We start from the raw sequence: 26,965 nt of genomic DNA on the forward strand, positions 1-26,965 counted from the left end.
TTCATGCTCACAGATTGGAAGAATATTGTTAAAATGTCGATACTACCCAAAGCAATCTACATATTCAATGTGATCCCTATCAAAGTAACACCAGCATTCTTCACAGAGCTAGAACAAATAATCCTAAAATTTGTATGGAACCAGAAAAGACCCCAAATAGCCAAAGCAATCTTGAAAAAGAAAACCAAAGCAGGAGGCATCACAATCCCAGACTTCAAGCTATACTACAAAGCTGTAACCATCAAGACAGTATGGTACTGGCACAAGAACAGGCACTCAGATCAATGGAACAGAATAGAGAACCCAGAAATGGACCCACAAACATATGGCCAACTAATCTTTGACAAAGCAGGAAAGAATATCCAATGGAATAAGGACAGTCTCTTCAGCAAGTGGTGCTGGGAAAACTGGACAGCAACATGCAGAAGAATGAACCTGGACCACTTTATTACACCATACACAAAAAGAAACTGAAAATGGATGAAAGTCCTAAATGTAAGACAGGAAGCCATCAAAATCCTCGAGGAGAAAGCAGGCAAAAACCTCCTTGATCTTGGCCACAGCAACTTCTTACTCAACACGTCTCCAGAGGCAAGGGAAACAAAAGCAAAAATGAACTACTGGGACCTCATCAAAATAAAAAGCTTCTGCACAGCAAAGGAAACAATCAGCAAAACTAAAAGGCAACCGATGGAATGGGAGACGATATTTGCAAATGACATAACAGATAAAGGGTTAGTATCCAAAATCTATAAAGAACTTATCAAACTTGACACCCAAAACACAAATAATCCAGTGAAGAAATGGGCAAAAGACATGAATGGACAATTCTCCAAGGAAGACATCCAGATGGCCAACCGACACATGAAAAACTGCTCCACATCACTCATCATCAGGGAAATGCAAATGAAAACCACAGTGAGATACCACCTCACACCTGTCAGAATGGCTAACAGTAACAACTCAGGCAACAACAGATGTTGGTGAGGATGCAGAGAAAGAGGATCTCTTTTGCATTGTTGGTGGGAATACAAGCTGGTGCAGCCACTCTAGAAAACAGTATGGAGGTTCCTCAAAAGGCTAAAAATAGAACTACCCTACGACCCAGCAATTGCACTACTAGGCATTGATCCACAGGATACAGGTGTGCTGTTTCAAAGGGACACATGCACCCCCATGTTTATAGCAGCACTATCAACAATAGCCAAAGCATGGAAAGAGCCCAAATGTCCATTGATGGATGAATGAATAAAGAGGATGTGGTATATATATACAATGGAGTATTACTCGGCAATCAAAATGAATGAAATTTTGCCATTTGCAACTACGTGGATGGAACTGGAGGGTATTATGCTAAGTGAAATTAGTCAGTCAGAGAAAGACAAAAATCCTATGACTTTACTCATATGAGGACTTTAAGAGACAAAACAGATGAACATAAGGGAAGGGAAACAAAAATAATATAAAAACAGGAAGGGGGACAAAACAGAAGAGACTCATAAATATGGAGAACAAACTGAGGGTTACTGGAGGGTTTGTGGGAGGGAAGATGGGCTAAATGGGTAAGGGGCATTAAGGAATCTACTCATGAAATCATTGTTTCACTATGTGCTAACTAATTTGGATGTAAATTTTAAAAAATAAAAAATAAAAAAAAATTTTTAAAACCACAAATAAGCAGCACAATAAGTCAGAGACAAAACCACATAAATCAATGCTTACAGTATCTGCAGACAAAGAGAAAATACTCTAAGAATACTGAATAGGAATAGTTAAAACAAGGACAACAAGAAAGTATAGTCTCCAAAGGACAAGAGAAAGGGACTGGTCTACAGTCTTGTGTAAGACAGAAAGGACCCAAAAAATAAAGACTGAAGAGTCCCTGGCACATAGATTAACATTCAATAAACGTTCATAGTAGCGAGAGAAACCTCATGGGTTTGACAACTTGGGATTCTCTCTTCCTCTCTTTGCCCCTCCTCAACCCATTCTCATTCTCTCTCTCTCTCTCTCTCTCTCTGTCTCTCTCTCTGTCTCTCTCAAAAATAAAGAAATAGTGTGCCTGGGTGGCTCAGTAGGTTAAGCGTCTGACACTTGTTTTCTGACTCAGGTTTTCGGCTCACAGTTTGTGAGACTGAGCCTCTCATTGGGCTCTGTGCTGACAGCATGGAGCCTACTTGGGATTCTCTCTCTCTCCATGCCTGTCCCGCTTGTGCTTGCTCTCTCTCCTCTCTCTCTCAAAATAAACATTCAAAAAAATGAAAAAGTTAAACAAAAATAAATAAACTTGCCAAAATACTAGAAACAACTCCTTTGTCCATAAACTGGTGAAAAAATAAATGTGGTATATCCATACAAGGAATGGTAATCTGCAATAAACATAAAGAAACTACTGATTAATGCAACAACATAAATGAATCTCAAAAATGATACTGAGCAAAAGAAATCAGACACAAAAGAACATACACTGTATGACTACATTATATCAATATCTTACAGAGGCAAAACTAGCTATGATGACAAAGACAACTAGTAGCTGACCAATGATGAAGTAAAGGGTGTGTGGGTGGGACTGTAGGGAACAGACTGCAAAGAGGTAGGAGGCAACTCTTCTGAGGTGATGGAAATGTTTTATATATTTGACTGGGGTGGCAATTACACAAGAGAAACATTTGTCAAAACTTATTAAGCTGAATACTTAAAATTTGTGCATTTTATTATATCTAGATTATATTTCAATAGAATAGACCTTTAAAAAATGAACAGCCAAAAAGCACCAAATATTGAGGAAGATTCCAACAAGGGAAGGTACCAAAACAAACAGAGGTGAGAGGAATGAATAGAAATAATGGAGAAAGAAGAAAACAATTACTAAAAATCTCCAAATAATCTTAGAGAAGGATAAAAAGAAAATTATATCCAAATAAGTACCAAAAGTCTATGGCCATACCACCCTGAACACACCTGATCTTGTCTGATCTCAGAAGCTAAACAGGGTCGGGCCTGGTTAGTAGTTGGATGGGTACCAAAAAATGTAACAATGAGAAAGTAACAATAATCTCTTGAGCCTTTTCCCAGCCAACTATAAGAGAATGTTCTACATCAAAACGAGAGGATAAACAAAAGAAAGAAAAGGGACCTAGGAAACACGGACTCCAGCATGACAGAAGTAAAGGGAATCCCTGGGCTGATTATGATATGACACCCCAGGATGACAGCTATACAGGAGGCCTAGAGGATAAGACCAGATCAAAAATGAAGAAGAAGGGCTCAAGAAAAAAAAAAGAAAAACAAGGAGGACAGGACAGTAAACCAAAGACTCTAACCACAGTGGGAATAGCTTTAAGAAGCATTTCACCTTCAAAAAATAAATCTCAAGGACTAATTTTACTTTAGGTTTTTCTTAACAACCTAGAAAAAAAGAGGAGAAGCATTTCAAAGTACAGTTGAACCTTGAACAATACAGGTTTGAACTGCATGGGTCCACTTACACATGGACTTTTTTCAATAAATATATTGAAAAATTTTTTAGAGGTTTGTAATTTGAAAAAACTCACAGATGAGCTGAAGAGCCCAGAGATATTGAAAAAATTGAAAAGGTATGTCATGAATGCATGAAACATATGTAGATACTAGTCTATTTTATCATTTACTATCATAAAATATACAAAATCTATTTAAAAAAGTTAAAATTTATCAAAACTTACACACACAGTCTGTACATGGTGCCATTCCAACTGACAAATGTAAACAAATGTAAAGATGCAGCATTAAATCATAACTGCATAAAACTAACTGTAGTAATACTATACTACTGTAATAATTTAGTAACCACCTCCTGTTGCTATTGCAGTGAGCTCAAGTGTTAAGACTGTCTGCTTCAAACTCTATGTGATGCTAATCATTTCCACACGAACAGTTCATCTCTCCAGTAAACTGTGTATCACAGTAAAAAGTGATCTCTCATGGTTCTCATGTATTTTTTATCACATTTAGTGCAAAACCATAAGCCTTGAATGACACCAAGACCCACACAAAGTGCCACTAGTGATGCTGTAAGTGCACCCAGACTTTTCAGAGAAAAGTCTGAAAAAGCTGAATTGCTTGATATGTACCACAGATTGAGGTCTGTAGCTGCGGTTGCCCATGATTTCAAGATAAATGAATCCAGTGTAAGGACTGTTGTAAAAAAATAAAAGGAAAATTCATGAAGCCATCACCACATCTGTGCCAGCAGGAGTGAAAACCTTGAACTTTTTGTGAAATACTTTTTGATCTTGTATTGAAAATGCAGCTTTTATGTGGGTGCAGGTTGCTAACAAGAAAGGCATACCTGTAGACTCAAGATTCTTCAATTCAAGAAAAACTGAAGTCCTTATATGACAACTTACAGCAAAAGGAAGGTGAAGGTTCTAAAGCAAGCTGAAGAATTTAATGCCGGCAAAGGACGGTTTGAGAATTTTAGAAAGACGTTTGGCTTAAAAAATGTAAAGATAACAGGAGAAGCAGCTTCTGCCGAGCAAGAGGCAGCAGATGAATTCTCAAATGCTGTTTAGAAAATCACTGAGAAGGATATCTGCCTGAACAAGTTTTTAATGCAGACAAAAGTGCCCTATCCTGTGAAGAAAATGTCACAAAGAACATTTATTAGTAAGGAAGAGAAACAAGCACTAGGATTTAAGGTGGGAAGAGATAGGCTAATTGTACTGTTTTGTGCAAATGTGGTAAGGTTCATGATCAGCAACTATAAAGTTGCTAACACCTGAGCCTTGAAAGGAAAAAGATAAACATCAGCTGCCATCATTCGGTTGTAGAGCAAGAAGTCTCTGGACAACAAGAATCCTTTCTCTAAACTGGTTCTACCATTGCTTTGTCCCTGAAGTCAGGAAGTACCTTGCCAGTAAAATCTACTTTTTAAAATTCTTGGGGACACCTGGGTGGCTCAACCAGTTAAGCGTTCAACTTCAGCTCAGGTCACGATCTTATGGTTCGTGAATTCGAGCCCCACATCTGGCTCCACGATGACAGCTTAGAGCCTGGAGCCTGTTTCGGATTCTGTGTCCCGCCCCCGACCTCAAAATTAAACATTAAAAACAATTTTTAATAAAATAAAATTCTTTTGATTCTCATCTTTATTAAACTTTGGACAATGGACCCTGTGGTCAGGGCTGCTATTGCTGCTGCTCCTGGCAACAGGACAATACTAGTGCCACTCATACCAAATGCATTCTGCACAGTTTTTCAGCCTCTGTGTCAGCATGCCTTGAGTCAGAATCTGGCATGTGGTCACCAGAGTGGTGGAGCCTCACCCCATGTCCAACTTCAAAAATGTCTGGAAAACTGGGGTTTCCCCTCTTATGGACGAAGGTGGTCTCTACCCCTATTAAGAGTCTTTAAAAAAAAAAAAGAAAAAGAAAAGACTCTTCAAGTGTGGAATCCCTTACACAGGAAAAGGGGTACAAATTCTGGGGGTGGACACTGGAACTGAGGAATGGAAAAACAATGACAAATTTCAATTTTTGAAGCAGTGATCTGAGACTAGAACTTGGTAGTCTCAGGTTTGCTTAGAGGAATGAGTGACTAATCACATTTTTCAAATAAAAAAAATTCTTCTGATATTGAACCCCATAACTTTACCATCAAAGGCGTCAAACAGTCTACTTGCCCCCAAACACAGTATCTCTAATTCAGCCTCTAGATCCAAGGGGTCAGGTCATGAAGACCTTTAAGGCTCATTACACACAGTACTCTGTGAAAAGGACTGTCAATGCTATGGAAGAGATCCCCGATAAGAGAGGACATCATGAGGGTCTGGAAAGATTACACCACTGAAGACGTCATCATTGTTACACAAAAAGTAGTGAAAGCTATCAAAGCCTGAAACAATAAATTCCTGCTGGAGAAAACTGTGTCTAAATGTTATGCATGACTTCACAAGATTTACAACAGAGCCAATCAAGGAAAACATGAAAGAGTCTGTACATATGGCAAAAAAGGTGGGAGATAAAGAGTTTCAAGATAGGGATCTTAAAGAATTTCAAGAGCTAAGAGACATCACACCACAAGGCAGAATTTGATGGAGACACATTGATGGAGGTAAGTGTTTCCAAACCAATGCCAGATGATGAGAAAGAAGAGGTAAAAGAAGCAGTGCCAGAAAACAAATTGACATTAGACAATTCAGCAGAAGGATTTCAATTAGTCAAGACTGCTTTGACTTCTTTTTTGACCAGGACCCTTCTATGATACCATACCATGCTGACATCTCCTGTATGACATTTTTAGAAAAATGAAAAGGCAAAAAAGTCAGATGGAAATTATAATGTATTTCCATAAAGTTACATTGAGTGTGCCTGCCTCTCCTGCCTCTTTCACTTCTTTCACCTCTTCTGCCTCTGCCACCCAAGACAGCAAGACAAGCCCTCCTCTTCCTCCTCCTCAGCCTATTCAACATGAAGAAAATGAGGATGAAGATCTTTATGACGATCCACTTCCACTTAATGAACACTAAACAATTATATGTCATAGTTAATAAACTTATCTTGGGGCACCCGGGTGGCTCTGTCAGTTAAGTGTGTTTGTGAGTTCAAGCCCTGTGTCAGGCTCTGCATTGACAGTGCAGAGCCTGCTTGGAATTCTCTCTCTCTCCCTCTCTCGCTCTCTGCCCCTCCCTGCTCGTGCTCGCTCTCTCTCTCTCTCTCAAAATAAACAAACTTAAAAAAAATTAAACTTATCTCTTGTATATGTGTCTTCATGTGAAAATCAGTAACTGTACAGCAAGAACTGTAGATGTTTCTGTGTCATCATAATCACCGAACTATTCACCATGTAGAACATCGTGTGCAAAAAACTCATGTGGAAGTGGATAGCCTATCTTTATGATGACATTTAATATAAAATCAATAATGTATTAATAAAGTTTTCTTACTGTTTTATAAATTTGCTTTCAAAAAACTATATTACATACAGTATGTCTCTCTCATAATTGGAGAAACTTCATTATCAGACTATCACAGGGTTGTTTTTTTTTTAATATGACAATGCTTCCAATACTGTATTATGAATAGGACTACAATATTGTATGCCACAAAAATTTCATAATGATTCATTCATTAGAATGAATTCTTTAGGAGTACCTGAGTGGCTCAGTCAGTTAAGCATCTGACTTCAGCTCAGGTCATGATCTCACAGTTTGCGAGTTCAAATCCACATCACAGAGCCTATTTTGGATCCTCTGTCTCCCTCTCTCTCTGCTCCTCTCCTGCTCATGGCTCTCTCTCTCAAAAATAAATAAATATTTTTTTAAAAACTGAAGAGAAAAAAAAAAAGGAATTCATTAGGGTAGGCTACTGTGAAGCAATCATACCAGTAACACCAGGCTACCACAAAGCAATCATACTTGATGCTTCTTCACTATAAATGAATGAATCATTAAACCTGTAAATATGAATGTCTTTTTCATATTATCATTTTTGATGCCTAAATGTTAGGAATACATATAACATCTACAATGTTTTATATCAAAAAAGAGAACATTGTTGTAGATACAGACAATTCATCTTGTAAACATATGACACAAACTTAATACCAATAAATACAATATAGTGCTATAAATGTACTTCCTCTTCCTTGTGATTTTCTTCTTTTTTTTTTAATGGTTAAGGCCTTTTTTTTTTTTTCATCTTTATTTTTGAGACAGAGAGAGAGAGCAGGGAAGGGGCAGAGAAAGAGAGGGAGATACAGAATCTGAAGCAGGCTCCAGGCTGTCAGCACAGAGCCCAACATGGGGCCCCAACTCATAAGCAGTGAGATCCTGACCCGAGCCAAAGTGCTTAACCGACTGAACCACCCAGGTGCCCCTCCCTGTGATTTTCTTAATAATATTTCATTTTTGCCAGCTTACTTTATTATAAGAATTCAGTACATTATATATACAACATACAAAATACGTGTTCACTGTTTGTGTAATCAGTAAAGCTTCCAGTCAACAGTAGTTAAGATTTGGGGAATCAGGGACACCTGGCTGGCTCAGTCAGTGGAGCATGCAACGCCTCATCGCAGGGTCACGAGCTCAAGCCTCACACTGGCTAAAGATACCACTTTAAAAAAAATTTGGGGGTGGGGAGTAGGGATCAAAGTTATATGTGAATTTTCGACTGCACACGGGGTCCGTGCCCCTAACCACCAAGCTGGTCAAGGGTCAAATGTGTATCTGTAACATTCGGCATTAAAGTTAAGAAACCAACCAAAATCTTTTTGAAAGCTATAGGGACAGAACTGTAATCCCTCCTCAAACAGGAAGTGTAAGAGAAGACAAGAGAACACCAAAGGCAAAGAATAAGGGAGAAATTTTCTCATATCAAAACAGATTTTCAAGGAAATTTAACACAAATCTCATCTAACAAAAAGCCTTGGTGATTTCAAGACATCTCAGTTTTTAAAATACTCAATTGGTAAGAATTAGCAACTCACAATCAAATATCAAGATCTGGTAATAAAAAGAAAGTACTGGATAATCACTTTCTGATTGTAGCACAAAAGAAGTAAAAGCAATTACACAGAAAGGGCAGATACTGGAACAGAGATAAAACAAAGATTATGGTATTAACCACTGAAACAATCCTTCCAGTAAAAGCATTCTGAAATGCAAATCATAAAAATTATAATATTAAAAGCTACTGGGGGCGCCTGGGTGGCTTAGTCGGTTAAGGGTCCGACTTTGGCTCAGGTCATGATCTCACAGTTCGTGAGTTCGAGCCCCGCATTAGGTTCTGTGCTGACAGCTCAGGGCTTGCTTCGGATTCTTTGTCTCCCTTGTTCTCTGCCTGTCCCCCACTCACACTCTCTCTCTCAAAAATAAATAAACATTAAAAAAAAAATTTTTTTTAAAGCTACTGAACTCTTATCATATGCCCAAACACTGTGCTATGCAATGCGGAACACAAACCTTCAAGGAATCCATGGCTAAGAGACAGACTCATGAATAAATAATGACAATATAGTAAATATAAAAGACATAGCTGGGCACATAGGAAGAACACCTAAAAAGAGAGAACAAGTGCTCTAAAACTACACTAGTACACACAACTTACAGCAAAACAGCAGTATCTAGTGATTACTTCCATATACACTTTCTATAAAGGTCTCTATTGTGAATTCTTCCTACATTTCATCACATATAGCATGACATTCTAAAAACCTATCCGACCTGTAATAAACCTAATATAGCAACTTATCAACATAAACAGCCTAACCACCACTTACAATGTTTTTAAGAGAAAACTGCAGTACTCTGTGATAAGATTTACAGGTTTTATCAATTGACTGGGACTAATGTAACTGGACTTGAGTTAACTATGATGAGAAGGACAATAGATAAGTAACTTCTGGAATTCCCCTTGTGCTTTAAGGCCATCAACCTCCCCATCTGGATGGGAAAATGAAAAGTCCTCAGATGTAGACAATGGTGCTAGTCGCCAATCTGGGCTTCCTGGACACTCTCCCATCCCAGATTTTCCCATCCTCTCCCATCATTTGGTTTTCTGAGCAGGGCAAAGGCAACAAAGTACTCTGGTGAGCTAAGGGGTGAACACTTAATTCACTCCAAGCAGTCTGTGTCCTGCTGAAGAAATACATCTTCAGGGTAATGGGTGCTAACAAGAAACCCATGTTTCTTCGGTACTCTCCACTATTTCTAAACCACATTCCCTCTGATCCTTTACCAACACTATTAATAGATATTATCTAAATAAATGAAAATACATGCATAATTCCAAATGAAAAGGCCAGAAACATCAGCTATCTCCCCTACACCTGACTATTCTCAGATCTGACACTGACACTGGAAAGAAAAGTTGTATTAATAAAAATATTCAGTGGCTCCTTTGTTCTTGAATAAAAGTTCAAGCATTAGTAAAGAGTGATGATGCAAAGATCAAAAACTGAAATACCTACAGGGATGAATGAGGAGGGCAATACAAATGATGAAGTGGGCCAGGTGGGGTATGTGGAACCCTAGAGAACACATACCTACAGGGTGCAGCTGCTTCTAAGTTCCAGGCATTTGCTGCAACGTAGCAATGAGGAAACCAAGAATATGATATGTGTGTGTGTGTGTGTGTTGTTTGTGTGAAAGCTCTCTCCTTTAAAAGCGTTGGCAACTAACTTTTTTTTTTAATTTTTTTTTTTCAACGTTTATTTATTTTTGGGACAGAGAGAGACAGAGCATGAACGGGGGAGGGGCAGAGAGAGAGGAAGACACAGAATCAGAAACAGGCTCCAGGCTCTGAGCCATCAGCCCAGAGCCCGACGAGGGGCTCAAACTCACGGACCGTGACATCGTGACCTGGCTGAAGTCGGACGCTTTAACCGACTGCGCCACCCAGGCACCCCTAACTTTTTAAAAATTTTAAACAAGATGCAGTTTCGATATGTCTAGCCCACTGCCACATTTGATAACCTCTGGCCAAATGGTTAAGGGCAGAAAGAAAACATATGTGTGTTTAAATTGAACAAGGTCACTTACTAGCTATGAGAACATGGGTAAGTTCCTTAATATCTGTACCTACTCTTCTGTAAAATGGATATAGACATATGGAGTTGACAAAGACAAGAAAGTAACGGATACTCAACAAATTACAGTCTGGGAGGAAGGGATTTCTAGCAGTAATGAGGATGTACCTTGTTCATTTTCTATTCCTAACTCTGGAAAAGGTATGAAAATGAAGACTGGAAAAAGAAGGTACAAAGCCAAACAACAATAAATTTTTCTGCCCTTATCCTCTTTCCTCCTTACCATAGACCAATATTACCATCCCAGCTGACCCAGCTACCGTCTAACACTGGAACAAAGGGGAAGAAGAAAGAGCGCAGAAGAGGAAGAAGGGAAATATCAAGAAGGCGACAACTTCTTCAGCTCTTGACAGACAAGCATAAGGGAAGGGCTATTGTCATTCATTGTAATGAATGTATCAAAACCACTGTGTTAGATTAAAGCATGAGTGCTGTCTTACTCAAAGCCAAGTAAGTCATATTACTAGGAGTATTCATCAACGCCCTAAAATATAAAAGGTCATTAACATTCCATAAAAGTATAAACAAAATCATCCTTTGTAAAAAAAATTTTGCTACCAACATTACATAAAAGAAGCAAGTCAGGAGTCAGTTCATATTAATAGATGAAAGGTTCAATCTGGTAAGTCAATCTGTATTCACTGGCTACAGGCTGGGCTAAATATGATATTTACTCAAAGCATGCATACATTCTCTTGCTCTATTTTATTTATCTACCAAAGCTCCTAATCAATCATACAAAAGCTGCTTGAACTAAAGTCACCAAGAATTCAATATGTATTCATTTTAAAAATATGACTACTTTGCAACAGATTACAGAATGGGGCTTATTATATCTAACCCATAGATAAAACACAAGAACTACTTCAGAGTTCACGAAATCCAAGACATCTCTAGAGGGTATTTTTAAATTTGTTTTTAAAATACAAACAAGGGGCGCCTGGGTGGCGCAGTCGGTTAAGCGTCCGACTTCAGCCAGGTCACGATCTCGCGGTCCGTGAGTTCGAGCCCCGCGTCGGGCTCTGGGCTGATGGCTCAGAGCCTGGAGCCTGTTTCTGATTCTGTGTCTCCCTCTCTCTCTGCCCCTCCCCCGTTCATGCTCTGTCTCTCTCTGTCCCAAAAATAAACGTTGAAAAAAAAAATTAAAAAAAAAAATACAAACAAGCAGAAAAAGCATTTCATTGTCTAGCAGTTTTTAGTTACATAGTAATCCAAGTATATTCTGGGTGGCCCATAACACATGAAATATAAAAAGTAAACAGATCTGTGTATTTCACCTAATTTATATATAATTGGCAACAGTGTGCTGGGTTCTATGGGGGATACAAAGACAAGGTATTGTCCTCGGTGTTTTGTTTTGTTTTGTTTTGTTTTTTGTCTTTGTACTTGGTTTTAAAAGCTTAAAATCTGCCAACAAATACTTGAGTTTTATTCTGGTGAGAGTGTGAAAGAAGTATAACAAGATGTAAACTTTGTTAAATGGGAATTCAAATCTGAAAGCTATTTAAAGAGTAAATTTAAGAGTTCTATTAAGTGTTCAGTGCTCATATAGACACAACTTTTTCCACACTGAAAAAAGTTTACATTTTGAAAAAGAAAGCCTAGAGAGCCATATATCATCAACCCTCATACAAACCCACCCCGTCTCATTTTATTTCATTTTCTGATAACAGAGGAGAAGGAAGAAGGGTCACTGGACCTCAATTTGAGATTTCCAGGATTATGGAAAAATATTTACCAAAATGCCTACCATCTATCTGCTCCCTGGACAAAGAAACAATGCAAGAGAGGGAAAGAAGACAAGATTGAGAAAGGGAAGAAAAACATTAAGAAAGTTAACAAAGCTGAAGAGAAAGATTAGGTAGAAAATATTAGACAGGGGTGCCTGGGTGGCTCAGTCAGTTAAGTGTCTGACTCTAGATTTTGGATCAGGTCATGATCTCACAGTTTGTGATATCAAGTCCCACACTGGGCTCTGCGCTGGCAGTATGGAGCCTGTTTGGGATTCTCTCCCTCCCTCTCCCCCCAAAAAATAAATAAATTTTAAAAAATATATAAGAAAAACATGCAAAGGAAATCAAATACATTTCACTGGTATATGTAATAAAAAGTTGAAATGACAAGACTGTCACTTCTGCTATAGTCACAACCCTATCCAGATCTAAGAGGAGCAACCAGAGATTCCGGTTTTCATGGGGAAAGTGTCAAAGTCCTACTGTAAGCAGCAAGTGGGATGGGAGATACTGTCATAGTCATTTTTTAAAAATATAATCTGGGGGCACGTGGGTGGCTCAGCTGGTTAAGCGTTCGACTTCACCTCAGGCCATGATCTCATGGCTAAGGGGTTCGAGCCCTACACCAGGCAGTCTGCTGTCAGCACAGAGCACGCTTTGGATCCTCTGTCTCTCTCTCTCTCTCTCTCTGCCCCTCCCCCACCTCTCTCTCAAAAATAAATAAACATTAAAAAAAATTTTTTTAAACAGGGGCTCTTGAGTGGCTTAGTCAGTTAAGCGTCCAATTTCAGCTTAGGTCATGATCTCATGGTCCATAAGTTTGAGCCCCACATTGGGTTCGGTGCTGACAGCTCAGAGCCTGGAGCCTGCTTTGGATTCTGTCTCCCTCTCTCTCTGCCCCTCCCCTGCTCATGTTCTGTCTCTCTCACTCTCAAAAATAAACATAAAAATTGTTTAAATGAACAAAAAATTTAAAAATATATGTATATAATCTGCCATATAATGAACACTGAATATTTGTATTAAGTTTTCTTTTTTCCATAGGCACTTGAAGAATTCACTCCCCTTTTAAACATTTACAAATCTTTGCAAGACAAGTTACATACATAGGTACTAAAGAAAATAGTACTTAACAAAAAAGAAGTGCTACTAAAGAAGCCAAACATACCATTCTCCTTCAGAAATACTCAACCATTATAGTAGATTACATCTAGCCAAAAACAGAGCGAAAGGCTTAAACTTCCAAGCTAACATCTTAGAAAAGGTACAAAATCAAAAGGGAGGAGAAGACAGAAGAAAAACATGTGATATGCTACCCAACTGGGAGAGATCAAAATCCCATCTGTACTACACCTAAAGGTACCATTTCAGAAATCAGAAGTAACCTAGTCTTAAAGAAAAAAAGGAAGGAAAAGGGACTGCAATTTATTTCTTCACAAAGAACTTCAGTATCCAAGATCTATTAAAAGACTAAGGAGGATGGGAATGCAAGCTGGTGCAGCCACTCTGGGAAACAGTATGGAGGTTCCTCAAAAAGCTAAAAATAGAACTACCCTACAACCCAGCAATTGCACTACTAGGCATTGATCCACAGGATACAGGTGTGCTGTTTCAAAGGGACACATGCACCCCCGTGTTTATAGCAGCACTATCAACAACAGCCAAAGTATGGAAAGAGCCCAAATGTCCATCAATGGATTAATGGATAAAAAAAATGTGTGTGTATATATGTGTATACACACACACACACACACACACACACACACACACACACACACACACGATGGAGTATTACTCAGCAATCAAAAAGAATGAAATCTTGCCATTTGCAACTACGTGGATGGAACTGGAGGGTATTATGCTAAGTGAAATTAGAGAAAGACAAAAATCATATGACTTTACTCATATGAGGACTTTAAGAGATAAAACAGATGAACATAAGGGAAGGGAAATAAAAATAATATAAAAACAGGGAGGAGGACAAAACAGAAGAGACTCATAAATATGGAGAACTGAGGGTTACTGAAGGGGTTGTAGGGGCGGGGAATGGGCTAAATGGGTAAGGGGCACTAAGGAATCTACTGAAATCATGGTTGCTCTATATCCTAATTTGGATGTAAATTTTTAAAAATAAAAAATAAAATTAAAAAAAAACTTTTTAGTGTTAAAAATTACAAAATACTGACAGAAATTAAAGAAAATCTAAATAAATGGAAGTAATCAACCATAAAAAAAAAAGACTAAGGAGTAAAGAGGCGGGGGAGGGAGGAGGGGGGAGGGAAGAGGGAAAGGGAAGAGGGGAGAGGGAGGCAGAAGAAAAGACATGTAGTCCAAGGCAAAAGGATGAGAAAAAGTAGTCTAGTTTCAAGCGACTCCCATATCTAGATAGATTCTAGAGGCTTTTTCCCTCAGAGTTTAAGTGAAACTTTTCTCTTTTCCCTTAGTCAACTTCACTTCTATAATGAGTTATGACTTAGCAAGGCAATGGAGACACTGTTCCTGGGAAAGAAAACCAAAGATGAAACAGAGCTAGTGAAAGTTGTAGCTAAGGATAGATTTTTTAAAAAGGTAGGGGTAAGCATAACCTGAAAATAATCCATTTATAAAAATTCATTTACAAAGCAGAGCTATCGAGACTAATTCTGTTTAACTTTGTTTTAAGCAATAAGTACCTTCAAATCAATCAACTAGGAATTTCAGAAATTTCTCTAATTTTATCATTTTAATGTAGGGATGCCTGGGTGGCTCAGTCAATTGGGCTCTTGATTTCAGCTCAGGTCATGATCTCACGGTTCAAGCACTGCATTGGGCTCTGCATTGACAGTGCAGAGCTTGCTTGGGATTCTCTCTCTCTTTTTCTCTCTGCCCCTCCCCTCCGTGCTCTCGCTCGCTCTCTCTCTCTCTCTCTCAAATAAACTAAAATTTAAAAAAATTAATGTTGTAGTCTGTATATCCTATATATTCATTATCTGTAGTTCCTAGAGGCAATTCTGAACTGCATGTGGCCTAAAAGCATAACAACATTCCTCCTTTTTTAAAATTGTACTTTTAGGGGCGCCTGGGTGGCTCAGTTGGTTGAGCGGCCGACTTCGGCTCAGGTCATGATCTCATGGTCCGTGAGTTCGGGCCCCACGTCGGGCTCTGTGCTGACCACTCAGAGCCTGGAGCCTGTTTCGGATTCTGTGTCTCCCTCTCTCTCTGCCCCTCCCGTGTTCATGCTCTGTCTCTCTCTGTCTCAAAAATAAATGTTAAAAAAAAAAAAAAAGTAAAAAAAAAAATTGTACTTTTACCTGATTTTTCTCAACAGTCATTTATTAAATGCTACTATGTGTCAGGTACTATCAAGATGAATAAGACCCAGTTCACACATTCTAATACTTCAAATTTTAGTAGGGAAGATTGGCACACTCCAAATAACTGCAATACTAGATAGGACATGTTAAAGCAGAGATATTAAAATGGAGTCCCAAAATAGGGAGTGATTAATTCTGAGTTGGTGACTAAGAAAGGGTTCCAAGAGGTATTGATTCTTGGGGTGCCTCAGTCAGTTGAGCATCTGACTCTTGATTTCAGCCCGAGTCATGACCTCAAGGGTCGTGGGTTCCAGCCCCGCATCAGGTTCTGTGCTGACAGTGCAGAGCCTGCTTAGGATTCTCTCTCTCCCCCTCTCTCTCTGCCCCTTCTCTGCTCTCGCTCACTCTTTCTCTCAAAATAAATAAATAAACTTAAAAAAAAAAAGAGGTGTTGATTCTTTAAGTGAAGGGGATCACCTGACCAAAACAAAACAAAAAAAGGCTAAAAGGTATTCCATGCAAGAAAAACACATATAACAGAATGAAGCAGCACAGATAATCAGGGAACTGCAAATAGTTTGACATAAATGGAGTATACGGTGCAAGAAGCAGAGCTATAGGGATTGAGATTGGAAGGACAACTGGCAAAAAACAGAATCCTACTTTATTGAAGGTGATAATGTTCCCAACTAAAAACTATTATACTTTCCAGCTTCCCTCGCAACTAGAAATGGCCAATGAAATGTAGACAAAATTGCTAAGCATCTGACTTCAGTTCAGGTCATGATCTCATGATTCTCGGGGTCAAGCCCTGAAGGGTTGTGAGTTTGGGCTACACACACACACACACTCACATATACATATACTCAAAGGCAATCCTGGTGAGGTTCAGAAAGAAAGCTACACATAAAGTCCTTACCATCTTAAAGAATATATCATGAACAGGGGTGCCTGAGCCTCGGTGGCTCAGTCAGTTAAGCTTCTGACTCTTGATTCCAGCCTGGGTTACAATCCCAGATCCCCCAGTTGAGGGATCCAGCTCCATGCTGAGCATGGAGCCTGCTTGGGATTCTCTCTCTCCCTCTGTCTCGGCCCCTCCCCTGCTTGAGATCTCTCTCTCTCTCTCAAAATAAACATTTAAAAAAGAATATATCATGAATAGAATATAGGTTAGGAATATGAACATTAAAGGTCATTCTGGTGAGATACCAGACAGAAATGAGGAACATGTTACTGGAAACTGGAGGGGAGATTATCCTCGTTAAAAAATGGCAAAGAATTTGGCTAAACTGTGTTCATGTTCTAGTGTTTTCATAGAACACAAAACTTTTGAGTGACAAAATTGGATATTTAGCATAGAATATTTCTAAGCAAACTGCTGAAGACTTGTTTTCTCCTTACAGCTTTTAGTAAAATGTGAGAGGAAAGAGATTAAGGAACTGGTAAGCAAAAAAAGACTTGAAGATTTGGAAAATGCTCAGCCTCTCCATACTACAAAAAATGATAAAGCTTATTATTCTGAAGAGAACACTAAGGGTGTGGCTGAACAACTATTTGATAAGAATAGTGTGGATGTGAGCCACAGATTTAATCAACCACCTCAGCAGTAGCCAGGAATAAAGATGGGATCATAGAAGCAGAAATCCTGCCAGTTGGGACTAAAGGGAACAGAAAAAAAAATGGGATAGAATGAAAGACAGCTGTAAGGCTTCTGGGATTCTACAGGATGAGACAATAGAGTTATCCAGCTTTGAATATGAATTATCCTTCAAGAAAAGAGAAGACTGACCCCAAAGGTGATACAGAGCTACTAGGGCTACCACCCCCACCACAGGTCCAGAGGGCAGGTCTGGTTCCTCCTCATTTCAAAAGGTGAAGCCTCCTAGGTTTGGGAGTGGGGAACCAAGAAGCCACCACCCAGTGCCTCAAGAGCAAGGCCATGGCCCAGTACCCAGGAGCAGAGCTGTTCCACAGAACCATGAGAGAGGCACTGACTTCCCAATGGACCTGGAGACCAATGCTCTAAACCAAAGAGGATTGTTCCCAAAAAATAACAACTGATGGAATTTGCCTTGCTAAGTTTTGAACTTGGAAAGTTTGCCTCTTTCTTTCCAATTTCTTCCTTTTGGAACGAGAATGTGTACCTTGTTCTGTCCCACTACTATATTTTGGAAGCATCTAACTTTGTCTAGATTTATAGGTTCAACAGCTGGAGAAATTTTCCCTCAGGATGAGTCCTATCTCCAGTTTCAACCATGTCTGGATTTAGAGAATATTTAGATGTGACTCTAGGCTTCAGACTTTAGAAATGATGCTGGAATGAGCTAAGATTATGGGGGCTATCAGAATAGAATGAATGGATTTTAGATGCAAGGAGAATATTAATTTGGAGGACCAGGGTAGAATGTTATTGACTGAATTTATATGTCCCCCAAAATTCATGTTGAAGCCCTATACCCTATCTAGCCTGTATTCAGAGCTAGAAAGTAAGGTTAAATGAGGCCATAAAGGTGGGGTCCTGATCAGATAAGGTAAGATTAGCATCCTTATAACAAGAAACACCAGACAGCTTGAGAGTTCAGGCACAGGGAGGAAAGGCCACATGGAAACTCACATAAGGAAGCCATATGCAAGCCAGAAACAAAGCCTTCCTTCACCAGAGCCCAAACCCTGCCAGAACCTTGATCTTGGACCTTTCAGCTTCCAGAACTGTAAGATAATTAATTTTTTTTAATAGTTAATTTTTAAAGTTTATATATTTACTTTGAGAAAGAGAGAGAACATGAGGAGGGGAAGGGCAGAGAGAGGGAATCCCAAGCAGGTTCTGCACTATCAGCGCGAAGCCCAATGCAGGGCTCAAACTCACAAACCATGAGATCATGACCTGAGCCAAAATCAAGAGTAGGACTGAGCTACCCAGGTGCCCCTAATTTCTGTTTTTTAAGCCTTCTCGTCTATGGGATGGCAGCCCAAGCAGACTAACACAATTTCTATAGTGCCAGTAATAAATAGGTCAATTCCACCATTCTGATTTAGATGGAGACGCTTTTAAATGGCTTTTGCAGGGTCATAAGAAGAAATTAAAGCTCACTGTCCTTGAACAGAAAATAAAATATGTACTTTAATGATGGCACCAAAAAAACCCAGTATAAAAGAAAGAACAGTAGAATGTTCATCTCTCTTACAATTTTTTTTTTGTCTATAACAGTAGTTATCAACCTTTTTCTGTGGTGCCAGGATGGATGTTTTCATTTTATGGGCAATCCCTGAACCTTACCTGTAACTACACTCTTTTCACTTCCGGTCAAGAAATCATATGTATATGTGAAATACAGGAACGGTAATCCACACTTGGTATGCTTTTTCCCCTCAAAGTTCAGTACTTCGTATTACTCATTATATGGCTATAAAATATTCCACAACAAGCCTCTATACTCCTATTATGTACTGCCTTATTAACCTTTTTTCCAAAGGTAAAGTCTTATCTCTCCAAGTAGATTTTAAGTCTCTCAAAAGCAGACACTAGGTAAAATCTACTGTTTCTCTCTCACAGAGACAAAGTAGTGTCTTGCATTCAGATTTACGCTAAAATATAGGAGTTGCTGTTTTGCCAGTTTGGTTCCAAAGGAATGGATAAAAATTTAACAACTTCTGAATCAGAGGATAACCACAGAGGTAAACAAACACCGGGAAATATGCTTTTCACTGCCAAAGCTGAATAAGAATTTCCAAACACAGATGAGACAAAAAGCAGAAAGTAGCAAAGAAATCACAACCAACATTAATTTATAAATATGCCTGGTGAATTTACCTACCAAAAGACCCTCTGGCAGGCTACCTACAGCAAAAGTTACTGCAAAGCCACTTCAGGTAAATAAATAAAGTGTATCCCAGATGGAATATCTCAGACAAGAGGCAGCCTACTAACATTAAGTTTTTTGCCACTAGTGACTTTGTCGAGGACACAACTTCACCAGAATTTGAGAATGTATCTCAGGCTAACTGGTATTGTAAGTTTTTTCTTATGAAAAAGGGTAAAGCAAAGTTAAAGGGTTAAACTCTCGCACATATTCATAACCTTTAGTCAAATGGCAAAAAATTGAAAATTCTGAAACTTGCCTATTATTTGTTCTATAAACTAAAATCTCTAACAACATATATTGATCACTTCCTTCAAAGTAGACCTTCATTTTTCTTTTTTTTTTTTTTTCCCAATGTTTATTTATTTTTGAGAGAGAGAGAGACAGAGCGTGAGCAGGGGAAGGACAGAGAGAGAGGAAGACACAGAATCTGAAGCAGGCTCCAGGCTCCGAGCTGTCGGCATAAAGCCCACCAAGGGGCTCAAAGTCACAAACGTGAGATCATGACCTGAGATGCTTAACTGTGACTGAGCCACCTAGGTGTCCCAAAGCAGACCTTCATTTTAATTCTAAATTGGTTAGTATGAATTTTAAGGGTTAACAAAAAGTGTACAAGGAAATTGCCTCTAAATAAGACAATGTAAAGAAATAATTTTAGTAATTATATATTTATTCTTCTAAAAAGATTAAAGGACTTCTGAGAGCCACCATTTTCCACAATACCTCCATAATGCAGGGAAGAAGTTTCCAATTTTTATACGTGAGACCAAAGGACTAATTTCACAAATAAAAGACAATGCTAACACTATAACTACTGATTTTGATCCCTAAGCAATATTACCCTCAAAAAAAGTAATGGCTCATAGGATTTATTACAATGTTTATACAAATTGTTTCTGTGGTCAATAATGGTAGATTTGGTTATGGTCGTACCTACAGGCCCAAAATATAAACTCTTACTATAGTTTAAATTCAATGAACTTTATACCTATTCTGAATTCTGTCCATCAAAATACACAAAATTGAGATCATTAAAATTCCACTGCTAAGGGACGCCTAGATGGCTCAGTTGGTAAAGCGTCCAACTCTTGATTTCAGCTCAGGTCATGATCTCATGGTTTGTGGGATTGAGCCCCACATGGGGCTCTGCACTGGCAGCGCAGAGCCTCTTTGGGATTATCTCTCTGTTCATCCCCTGCTCACACTCAAAAATAAATAAATAAGCTTTAAAAAAAAAATTATGCTGCTAAGACCCCTGACCAATCCAAGAAACAATCATACCAGATTCAAGAGTATTAACTACATTGCTTCTGAATATCTATACCTCCATGTCTCACAGGAACATCTCTAAGTATCCGGCTCTTAATCTTCTTTGAAAGCATGTATTAGAAAGGCAGAGAGGGCTGCCTGGGTGGTTCAGCTGGTTAACTCACGGTTCATGAGATCAAGCCCCGTGGCAGAATCTGCACTGTCAGCTCTAGGGATTCTTGGGATTCTTTCTCTTCCATTGTCTCTGTCCCTCCCCAACTTGCACACACGTGCTCTCTTTCTCTCTCTCAAAATAAATAAACATAAAACAAAAAAGAGAGCCCAACTGAGAGACAGAAAAAAAAAAAAAAGACTTAAAAGAGCACTTCATAAAAGAGGACACCCAAATCAATAAACATTAAAAGAACATCAAATGTTGGCAAGGATATAGACAACTGGAATTCTTATTCATTGCTAGTGGCAATATAAAATGGTATATCTGCTCTGGAAAAAGGTTTACCAATTTTTTATTAAGTTAAATATATACCTGTCCTATGAACTAGTAATTTTACACTATTTACTTAAGAGTAATGATAACATATGATCCCAAAAGATTTATACAAAATGTTCAAAAGATTTATACAAAGTGTTCACAGTAACTTCATTAATGCAAGTCAAAACCTGGAAATGACCCAAATATTCATGAATAAAAGAAACAAAAAAAATGATACATTAATATTATAGTATACTATTCTGCAATAAAAAAAGAAAAACCTGATACATTTAAACAACGTGGATTAAGCTCACCGGGCAAAACAAGGCTGGTTTTGAAAAGTACAAAATCTGCCTTATATGAAAAACCAATAAACCTATCCCAGATACATAAGAACAGTCCTACAGATACAAATATCACCAGCTCAGGGTACCTGGGTGGCTCAGTCAGTTAAGCGTCCAACTCAGGTCATGATCTCATGGTTTATGAGTTTGAACCCTGCCTCGGACTCAAAGTTGACAGCATGGAGCCTGCTTGGGATTCTCACTCTCCCTCTCTCTTTGGCCCTCCCTCTCTCTCTCAAAAATAAATAAGCTTAGGGGTGCCAGGTGGCTCAGTCGGTTTCAGTGTTTGACTTCAGCTCAAAGTCATGATCTCACGGCTTGTGAGTTCGAGCCCTGCGTTGGGCTCTGTGCTGACAGCTCAGAGCCTGGAGCCTGCTTCTGATTCTATCTCCCTCTCTCTCTGCTCCTCCCCTGTTCACTCTCTCTCTCTCAAAAATGAATAAACATTAAAAAAAATTTTTTTAAGAAATAAGCTTAAAATATATATATATCCCCAGCTTTTCACAAATCAACAAAAATTCCCTAAAAATAACTCATCCCTCTATATGACTAATGTCATTGTTATTGTGCTTCATCTAGTATTCCACAGTATTGTTTTACTGCAAACGTACAGTATTTCAGCTAAAACAATGACTTAAAATTTCTGAAAGCTACAACCCTAGAAACCTAATCAGCGTTCATAACACTGTTTCTATGGAGAAATAAATGTAAAATTCTGTGAAAATTAGTAAAAGGAAACATCATTTATAATGGAGTCTAGAGGCCAGCAGGGGGAGCTCTCATGCCCAGTACTCTTGTCCATTGCAGACCCAACAGGAAGAGAGGAACTTTACAGGTGGATACTACTCTACTATCCTGGCAGAAAGAAGGAAGTTTTTTTCCTGCCCAACAACAGCCCAGCCAATGAGACACAACTCAGCCAATGAAAAGCCACTAAGAACGCCCAGTTTCCACTAATGGACTTATTTATAACAGCCCTCCCAACATTCCTCCTTTCCTCTATAGAAAAGGGTATAACCTATCCTTTGTTCTGCAGACAAGCCATAGCTTGTTTGTCCTGGATTGCAATTTTCTGCTATTCCTGAATAAAGCTATCTTTTGCTGGTAAAATAACTGGCAGTTTTATCTTTAAGGTTAACAATTCTGAATAAACTTTTAGAACTTAATCTATAGAGTACTTAAACTAGGCTCACTCTTAGAGTTAAAAAAATAAGAACAAAAAACACATGTTCTAATAGTTTAATCCAATATATTTCTCTAACCTCATTAAATCAATAGTACAAATCTAATCTTCGATAGTGAACAAGTCTACCAAAATTACATTTTCACAAATCCCTTTAAGCATTCACAATATTTTGTTTTGACTCTAAACTCAAACAAAGCCAAAAATAACCATCTCTCCAAAGTTTCCAAAATATCTATTAGAAAAAGAATGGTAAAATATAAACAACTGAACACAAAAGGAGAAATAATACACAAGAAATCCCACAATATAAAGAGAAATTTCTATAAATATGACCCAGGAAAAGCACAAAAAGCAAACTAGTGATTAAATTATGGCTAGCATGATGGGGCGCCTGGAGCCTGCTTCAGATTCTGTGTCTCCCTCTCTCTCTGCCCCTCCCCTGTTCACACTCTCTTTCTCTTAAAAATAAAATAAACATTAAAAAAAAATTTTAAATTGTGGCTACCATGAGTAGATTGCAAAGCTAAGTATAGATACATTAATTTAGTAGAAAAGAACAAGTTCTGGACTAGATCTGTATATCTAATATAACAAGGAAAGTATATAAAAGACAATGGCTACTTGAAATATGTAAAAATGTATAGGAAGCAATCAGAAAAAAATCAGTTTCAGGTCAAAACCTCACAACTGAAAAATGGTACTAGAAAAATGTAGATAATGCAAAATTCAAAGGAGAACATCAGTAAAGTAAGGCAAGGTTTAATAAAGGCAATGTTACTCTGTACATCACAAATATCAAAGGCCACTGAAAGTAGATGAGAACAGGATATTGATGAGGAGAATACTTCCTAAGGCTTTGATTCTACCTTCTGGGGCATCTCAGAAACTGACAAAATATAGCTTATACCATGGTTATAAGACCAGGAAGAATGTCACTTAACAAAAGAATCTAAAATGTTCAGACAACTCTGGTTTCTCTTCAGACTGAATAAATCTTTCACCTTTTACTAAAAAAAAAAAAAATAAATAATAAAAGGTTCTGACAGCAATAAGCTGATGAAAATTATAAATATAAACCTTAGAACCAGAAGCAGAGATATATACAAAGGCTCCAGCTAAACCAAACTACTTAGCATTTCCTAACCATATTATGCTCACTTGCCATCATCCTTACAATGTCCTCTGACTATCCCGATTAATCTAACTGGGCCAACATCCTTCAAGACTTGGTTTAATGTGTCTTCCTTATTTTTCAGAAGTCTTTTCTAAATGCTTCTGTGCCCTGCTACCTACAGTTAGAGGTGTCTCTTCTACAGAATGACCTTGCTTATAATCACTTACTCAGTATCAAACTTTCTGTTTTAACACAATACTATATTTTCTAATTTGTGTATCTCCCCTCTGCTCTTTGAGAACAAAGAAATGGTCTTATTTATCTTATCAAAGAACCTTAAATATTATTGATGTATAATAAATTTTTGGATAAAGTTTAGATTTTTTTAAATGATTAAACAAATGTTCTATCTAGTCTCTCATTCACAGACTCCCACTTCTAGAACAATACTAACTCACAGTAAGGGCTCAATAAAATGTTTTTTCATTAACCTAACCTACATCTGATGTTTGCTATCACTAAATGTGACCATAATGCAAATGTAAGCACAGTACAAGTATTATCTCTTCACAGCCTTCCTCAGCTTAAAATCCAATTTGGAATCACATTCATTTAGTAACCTACTAAATGAAACCCAGATGAGAAACACAGAATTTATAATGTTAATTCTAAAAGTGCTGGAACAGGTGTAATTTAAACATTTACCTGCCCAAAGGCAGGAAATCAAACAATGGCTTTCTTAAAATCTCTTACACGTGATAAATGCATCTTTTTTATCATTAAAAACATATACCCCAGGTTAAGCGTCAGACTACAGTTCAGGTCATGATCTCGCAGTCCGTGAGTTCGAGCCCCGCGTAGGGCTCTGTGCTGACAACTCAGAGCCTGGAGCCTGTTTCAGATTCTGTGTCTCCCTCTCTCTGACCCCCCCCCCCCCCATTCATGCTCTGTCTCTCTCTGTCTCAAAAATAAATAAACATTAAAAAAGAATTTTAAAAACATATACCCCATACTCAAAAATTACATATTTATATAATTATGTAGTATGTTTTAGCTTCAAATGACAAAAAGTGACAAATTTTAGAAAAATAATCACACAGTATCAAACAAGGCAGATAAGATACAACCTGTACACAACACAGTCTTGTTCCAAAGATCCTCCAAATTATCTTTTTTTTTTTAATTTTATCAAACACTTCCTCTTTGCCAAACAGTATTCTAGTTGTTTTACAAATATTATTTCACTTAATCCTTGTAAAAATCCTATGGAGTAGATATTGTTACTATTCCCATTTTACAGATGAGGAAGTTGAAGCACCAAAGTCACTTTTCTGAGTTCACATAGTTAATGAGTGGCAGGGGCATGATTTGCATGCACAAAGTCAGGCTCCAGGGTCCATACTCTTAATCTCTATGTTGGGTTTTTTTGGGGTTTTTTTTAACGTTTATTTTTGAGACAGAGAGAGACAGAACGCGAGTGGGGGAGGAGCAGAGATAGAGGGGACACAGAATCCGAAGCAGGCTCCAGGCTCTGAGCTGTTGCCCAGAGCCTGACGTGGGGCTGGAACCCACAAAACATAAGATCATGACCCAAGCCGAAGTCAGATGCTTAACCAACTGAGCCACCCAGGCACCCCATCTCTGTTATGCTTTTAAAAAGAAATTTGAATGGTAAGGTATGGTGAAGTTAGTGTACTTCACCAAGGCTGGTAGCATTATACACTGGTAAAATCCTTTTGTAAAATAATATGGCAATACTTAAGAAGAGCCAGAAATGTTCATGTGGTTAATTCTTGGGAATTTCATTTAAAGAAATATTTAAGGGGCGCCTGGGTGGCTCAGTCGGTTAAGCGTCCGACTTCAGCTCAGGTCACGATCTCGCGGTCTGTGAGTTCGAGCCCCGCGTCGGGCTCTGGGCTGATGATGGCCCAGAGCCTGGAGCCTGCTTCCAATTCTGTGTCTCCCTCTCTCTCTGACCCTCCCCCGTTCATGCTGTCTCTGTCTCAAAAATAAACGTAAAAAAAAATTTTTTTTTAAATAAAGAAATATTTAAGAGTATTGTTACAGATGGTTTAAAAGACTTCACAGAAATATGAAAACGTGTTTGTAATATAATATATTAACAGCCAAAGATTATGAAAAGTTTACAAATATATACACAAATGAATGACAATGTGCAAATAATAAAGTGGTTGCTGTATTGGGTAGTACTGGGGGATAATTTTTTAAATTAGTTTTTTATTACACAAGCAGTAAGTAAATAAATTCTTCTTTTAAATTCAAACAGTACATATAGATAAGGCTAAAGACATCGCCAAATCCGAGTCACTTCTTCCCTCTAGTCCTGATCCCTATCTGTCCCTCACACTTTCCCAAGAGATAATCAATGTTTGGTCTGTCTCCTTTTAGATCTTTTTCAATGCTTTTATAAGTACCCATAGAAACTTACAGTGGTATCATATTATACATACCACAATGCAACTTACTCTGTTATAAATGTAGCTCATTCCTTTGTGTACTAAATAGCATTCCATTACATAATACTAGACTATCTAGCTATTCACTTATTTTTTTTTTTTTAGTGTTTATTTTTGAGAGAGAGAGAGAGAGAGAGAGCACACGAGCGAGAGAGGGTCAGAGAGAGAAGGGGACACAGAATCCGAAGCAGGCTCCAGGCTCTGAGCTGTCAACACAAAGCCTGACATGGGGCTCTAACTCACAAACCATGAGATCATGACCTGAGCCGTCAGATGCTTAACCGACTGAGCCACCTAGGTGCCCCTACTAGCTACTCACTTATTATTGCACAGTTAGGATGTGTCTCATTTTTTCCTTCATACAACACTTGCTATGAAAAATCATGGGCATGCCTCCTTGGAGAAATATATACACATATCCATATGCTTCTCTAGTAAGCAGTAGGTCATTCACATTTTTTGGTTTAATAAATATTGCCAAATTTCCTTCCAAGTGACTCTACCAATTTACATTCCCATAATTATCCTTCTTTTATCCGCTATTGTTTATACAGTCTCCAAATTCAAACAAACAAAAATTCCTAAAAGAATCCCATATAGCCCATCTTAGGGTAGCTCTTTAAAATAGAGAGGGGTGCCTGGCTG

General features: G+C 38.2%; 1 protein-coding gene and 1 long non-coding RNA gene across 3 annotated transcripts in view; one reads left to right on the forward strand and one right to left on the reverse strand.

The window, feature by feature from the left end:
- Positions 1-11,011, forward strand: part of LOC122485282 — a 124,558-nt gene extending 113,547 nt beyond the window's left edge. The window contains exon 2 of the long non-coding RNA XR_006297832.1: positions 10,801-11,011. This is a non-coding gene — a long non-coding RNA (uncharacterized LOC122485282). The remainder of the gene's footprint in view (positions 1-10,800) is intronic.
- Positions 1-26,965, reverse strand: part of USP32 (ubiquitin specific peptidase 32) — a 242,916-nt gene that overhangs the window by 178,349 nt on the left and 37,602 nt on the right. The gene's annotated exons all lie outside the window — the stretch shown is intronic.

Source organism: Prionailurus bengalensis, chromosome E1 (assembly GCF_016509475.1).
Source record: "Prionailurus bengalensis isolate Pbe53 chromosome E1, Fcat_Pben_1.1_paternal_pri, whole genome shotgun sequence".
In the NCBI taxonomy this organism is placed as follows: Eukaryota; Metazoa; Chordata; class Mammalia; order Carnivora; family Felidae; genus Prionailurus; species Prionailurus bengalensis.